Genomic DNA, 5,821 nt, shown 5'->3' with positions numbered 1-5,821 from the left:
GCTACAGTATCTACTTGATAAATAAATAAGCAGCGGCCTACCGGGTTCTTCAGTGCAGTATATCATTCCAGTAAATAATGTATATGCTGCGCACGAGCGGTTTGATTGATACACGGCCGGCGGATTTAGATTAATGTTTTTCGTCCCTGGTGGAAACCAACTCATTCCGTAGACCTATGTCCGTTAACACAGATAGGCTGCGTATTAAATTGTACCTATTGCAATCTCGATAGGTACGTAGCCTATCAATCAATACAGATGTACTGAGCAAGTGTGAGGCTCTTTTGTTTTGCAGATACTATAAGAGTAGAAGTGAAAGTGATGTGTCAGGATCTTACTTACTAAGTGGTGTTCGGTAGTTTATGCCTACAATAATAAAAATCGTCATCATCTCCCTAGCAGTATCCCATATTTCACAGGGTTCGCTTACCTAACCTGAAGATTTGACAGGCCCGGTTTTTTACAGAAGCGACTGCCTGTCTGACCTTCCAAACCGTGAAGGGAAAACCAGCCCAATACAGGTTAGGCCACATACCTCCGAAAATGCATTTCTCGGGAACTTGGGTTTCCTCACGATATTTTCCTTCACCGCTGAGCACGTGATAATCATTTATGAATTCGAAAAAAAATCGGCAATCATTGGTTTAGGCCTGTGCTGGATTCGAACCTGTGACCTCAAAGTGAGAGGCAAGCGTTCTACCAACTGTACAATAATAAAAATAATAATGTAAATAATATATGTAGGTAAAATGTGAACAATGGTGTCCCCGATGGCGGCTGCTTGGTCTCAATTTGATAGAGAACATAATCTATCACCAGCAATAAGTTTGATGGCGACGTCAGCGAAGTAGAATGCCCCGGGGCAAACTTAGTGAAGTAATCATGTTCCAACTACGAACAAAGTTGGCCGAGACCGATCCGACATCTAGGCCCACAATGCTCACAAACGCGTCCTCTGAGAGCCGTCTCTCCCTCGATATTGCCCTCCTGAGACGTCGGAGACCTTCATCAAACCCCTTATTGTTGTTACAAATTGCGTTACTTATCGAAAATATTCAGCCTTGCCTAAAGAAAAAGCCACAAGAATTGTGACAAAATTCTTGCCCATCTTTATCGCATGTCGACGACTTTTCTGAGTTTACTTCATAAATGGAACTTGTATTTTCGACCGTAAATCGTAGTAATTTGCAATAACTACATAAATGTTAAATTCAGAATGGCCTTAGGTGCATTTCCTGACATTTTATTTATTGTTTTTTTTTTAAATAACAACATTGAATTAATTCAGAAGAATTTAATAATTGATATTAAGTGTGTAGATTTAACTTTAGTCATGTAAACGCGAGTATAATATTCATGTAGTGATTGTTCCGTGTGCGCGTGCGCGACGTGTGCGCATGATTTGAATGTCGATGTGACAACGTCGGTAATATACATACCAGTGTTTTTAAGAAAAGTAAAACATTCTTCTTTTCAAACATTGGGCAGTAAAAAACGATGTGAAAAATAAAGATTTATACGAACTCAAAATTTTAATAAAGTTAAGTATCGAAATAAACGCATTAAATTAATATACAACAGAAAATAAAAAAAGATCAAGGAAGAGGAAAAGAGCTAAAAGCAGGTACTTACTTAAGTATTTAATCAAATCAAATTGAGTTTCCTTCACTCGATGAGAAGAATAATGAGCTTCTCAGTTTACTGCTGACATTCACAATTTTCCTGTTCGTTCCCTATTGAGTGCAGTAAGTACTTATTAACATAACGATATTTTTTTTTCATAGCATTGATAGCCTGCTATGAAATACCTCTATGGTAAAGCGGTTAAGCAAGTAGCCCTTCATTTGCGAATTACCTACTTAGAGTCTCATACATTTAAGTAATCGCCTACTTCCAGTACGTAGTATTATTCCTTATTCTATGCTCGAGTTAAGATACTTACACCTAGAGTCTCCTCTAGACATAATGATATTATAATTTTTCAAATGTACTTATAATTAAATTATTAAATCTGAGAAAGAATTATTTTTACTTACATACTTTACGTAAGTTGGTAGAAAATATTAACGTAAGTATTTAATATCCAACTTTTGCATAAAAACCATTTGAAACTGGAAAGAAAATGGAAACTGTAACTATAAATCTAGTAAGGAATATGGTGTGAAGATATTGTGTTACCTATATATAGGTCACCGCCTCTGTGGCGCTAGTGGTTAGAGCGTTGGGCTCACGATCTGGAGGTCTGGGTTCGATTCCCGATGGGGACTTTGTCGAAATCACTTAGTGAGACTGTGCCTTGTTTGGCAAAGACATTGGAACCTGGAATCACCTGATTGTCCGAAAAAGTAAGATGATTCCGTGCTTCGGAAGGCACTTTAAGCCGTTGGTCCCGCCTATTAGCCGTAAAAACAATTCCACCAACCCGCATTGGAGCAGCGTGGTGGAGTATGCTCCATATCCCCTCCGGTTGATTGAGGGGAGGCCTGTGCCCAGCAGTGGGACGTATATGCTGTTTATGTATGTTATGTATATATAGGTACAATATGTCTATATTGTTGCGTACGAGTCATTCAGTGTTCAGTGTCGTTCAAAGTGAACGAGAATCGAGGCGCTCGTAACATTAAAAGCAATTTGTTGTCCTACGGCGGCGGCGAATATATGAATACTGAAACACATTGTACAGGGTGGGAAATTATTTCGCTGAATTGAATAGCGAATTATTAAAGGAACCTTGCCATTCACGAAGTAAAACGGTTTTGTTCGAGCGAACGATGTTAATAAGTAAAAAAAAATATATTAAATTGCCCATTCCTGGCAGTCGTAGCCGTTTTTATTGGCGCAATATATAAGCATTTTGTATAAAAGTCGACATTGTTAAGTAAAATATTATACCTTAGTTAATACCTATAGTTCTGATAAAAGTACATACTAACATTAATAGTGGACAGTATTAGGTACTTACTGATTTTGCTACTATTAGCAAAACGGGTAGGTACCTTAGGTATAGGTACATAAAGAAAGCAATTGCGTCACATAAATTGAGAAAAATACCTACATTTAAAGAGATACACAAATATATTGTATAAGTTATAACACCCACAACTCAGTTAAATATTTTATCAGATATTTTATCAGAATAGTTTCAAAATATAATCATCACATCACTAATTTAAAAGCCACGCTCTTGTCGGTGTAGCATTCTCCATTCTTGTTTATCAAAGACCAATTCCTTCACTTCCTTATAAGACACGACGTTCGCCTTCTCTTGAATCTGTCCCATGAAAGTTCTTCTTGGTCTTCCCCTTCCTCTCTTTCCTTGTAGCTTCCCTTCTATGATGTTTTTTAATAAATTCGTCGTGTCTTATTAAGTGTCTAATCATCTTGCCTCTTCTGTCCTCAATAACTTTCAATATTTGCCTCTTTTCCCTTACTCTTACTAGAACTACAAAATACAAAATATGATACGAGAGCGTATAACCGTAGTAGAAGGTTTGGTATATGCAACCAAATGAAATGAAAAGTTGATAAATTGAATTAATTGTGTGTTTTATGGAGGACATGACATACATTAATGAAATTGAGCCTGCTACGGAAAATTTGTGCAGAGAAAAGCCAGTAGACTTGAATTTAACCTTTGTGCAGAGTTAACCGTCGGAAATTGATATCATGGTTGCTGTCCATATTACCGCACATGATAATTTTAACACCACACTCCGACACTTTGATCTTCAAACCGTGATTTAAGACCATCGACTAAAGGCTTTATTGCTCTATACAATCCATCGCGCCCGATGTGTCAGGTTCTGGCAGTGTAATAGCACATAGAGTGGGTCGGATCAAGATTTGCGATACATTTTATACCTACACCCGATGCATCAGGCCCGATGGAGCGGGTAGTGTTGAAAATAATATTTCATTTTCCTAATAAACCAAAATTTTCTTGAAAAGTTATTTAAGCAACCTTCTATTCGTGACTCGGCGAAGGACGGCGGAGTATAAATAAGTTTTATGGTTATAAGTATGTATAGGTATCGATGCCATATTTTCATAACGTTACACAACTTCGCGACATAGTCTCGTTGTTTGCCAGTAACTTTGTAACCGCTTCATTGACACGAGATCCTTACCTAACTTGGAGAAAGTGCCATTCACGATAATAACAATTGACATAACTTCAGTATTATCGATATGGCCGCTTTGTACGCGAGAGCTATTTCAGTGTGGACAATATTACACGCATGAGATATTGACATGAATGGCGGAGATAGGCGCAGGCACGACATGCAAATAGACAGGTAGACACGTTTGAATATGTTATCTAGCCACTCCTGTCGAAGGATATATTGTTGTAGCAGCTAGTGCCTGTGTGTTTTACCATAGGTTATCAATCAGACAAAAGAGTATACGTACAATGTAGAGTAGCGTGTCTTTGACACTATATAACTACAATGTACTTACTCTAGTTAACGGAAATAAACTTACTTAGTTCGCTTTATCATCTAGCAAAGATATATTAAGTATATCAATGAGGTAATAAATTAGAGCACCTGGATTGTCCGGTGTAATTATAACCTGACCATAATATCCCTCTTTGATGCTTTTCTTAACGAGATTTTTATATCTTAACTTTCATTATTATAACTGATGAGGATTGTTATGCTTCGCTAACATGTGGATCGCTGCTGCTTTGATTTTCTATTGCTATGGCTATGTAGTTGGCAACTAAGTTGCATTAATTATTAGCTACTCACGTTTAAAAGAGCGGGAGCATGTACGAGATCAACAGAGCACGACGGCGGCCGGCCGGCGGCGGCGAGGGACGCTCAGCCTCACTCGGCCAGCATCGGACCACCGGCACTCCACAAGTACATTATGTCCTACTTAACTAGGTAATGACCAGCGGTCACCGCACCACAGTAACACCGAATCACTACTAAAACTCGTCAAACTTAACTCCCTTTCACTAAACTGCCGGCGCCGAAATTCAGCAACGTTTCGATGCACCTACTTAGAACTCATTGCGACCGGCCAACTAGATTTGTGGTGAACTATCGTCCGGCTACGATTGCGATATGTTCGGCGATGTGGTGGCGCGTCCTTTGGCTAGTTTTCATTGAACAGTAACGAGTTTCTGTCACAGGTTTCTGATTTGTTTACAGCGGCAGCGGCGCGGGTGGCGGCGCAGACGTGCGCCAGTGTCGTCGGTCGGCGACCGGCTGCCGAGTGCGAGCGGCGAGCACCGCGCCGTGTCCCGTCTACCACGATATATCTCGCAAAGTGTCGCCTGACGTCTTCCAACCGGGTTTAGACATTTTCCTATTCGCTCCTCTGTACCCCTGTTCGCCGAGTCGGAAGAAGATACCGCTACTTTTCTATCAAACGAACTCTGAAAGCCAACTTTAAATAAATACTTTGACTTTGACTTTTCATTTTCATTCTGATACTATGGAAAGTGATTTAATTTGCTGCCTTTACGCGTCACCGCAATCATAAAATGTACATGAAATACTTAATCTAAGAGTAGTATCTTAAGGATATGAATGTTCTTCACCGATAACATCCCGGCTCTTAATTTTGTGATATGAATTTTCTTTCAGGTACTTACGTATAGTAAATTGTTATAATATCTATCGTTGTCTCGTAGATCAAGTTTAGTGTGATGTTGAAACTACGATTTTGATTAAAAGGGGAAACAAGTGTTTAAAGTAGGTAAGTAGGTAGATACTTACGATACGACTGACTTGGTGACTGATGAAAAATTATTGTGTACGCTACTCTATACGAGAAAGAACCAATTAATTATTAAGTATTATTGATTTAC

The 5,821-nt window shown here is 38.9% G+C and overlaps 1 long non-coding RNA gene across 1 annotated transcript; it reads left to right on the top strand.

The window, feature by feature from the left end:
* Positions 1 to 4,793: 4,793 nt before the first annotated feature.
* Positions 4,794 to 5,429, top strand: LOC126367448 (uncharacterized). The gene is made up of 2 exons (XR_007566490.1): positions 4,794 to 4,889; positions 5,160 to 5,429. It is a non-coding gene; the product is annotated as an uncharacterized LOC126367448 (long non-coding RNA).
* Positions 5,430 to 5,821: the final 392 nt, after the last annotated feature.

Source organism: Pectinophora gossypiella, chromosome 6, assembly GCF_024362695.1.
Source record: "Pectinophora gossypiella chromosome 6, ilPecGoss1.1, whole genome shotgun sequence".
In the NCBI taxonomy this organism is placed as follows: domain Eukaryota; kingdom Metazoa; phylum Arthropoda; class Insecta; order Lepidoptera; family Gelechiidae; genus Pectinophora; species Pectinophora gossypiella.
This window is presented reverse-complemented; position numbering and strand designations above follow the sequence as displayed.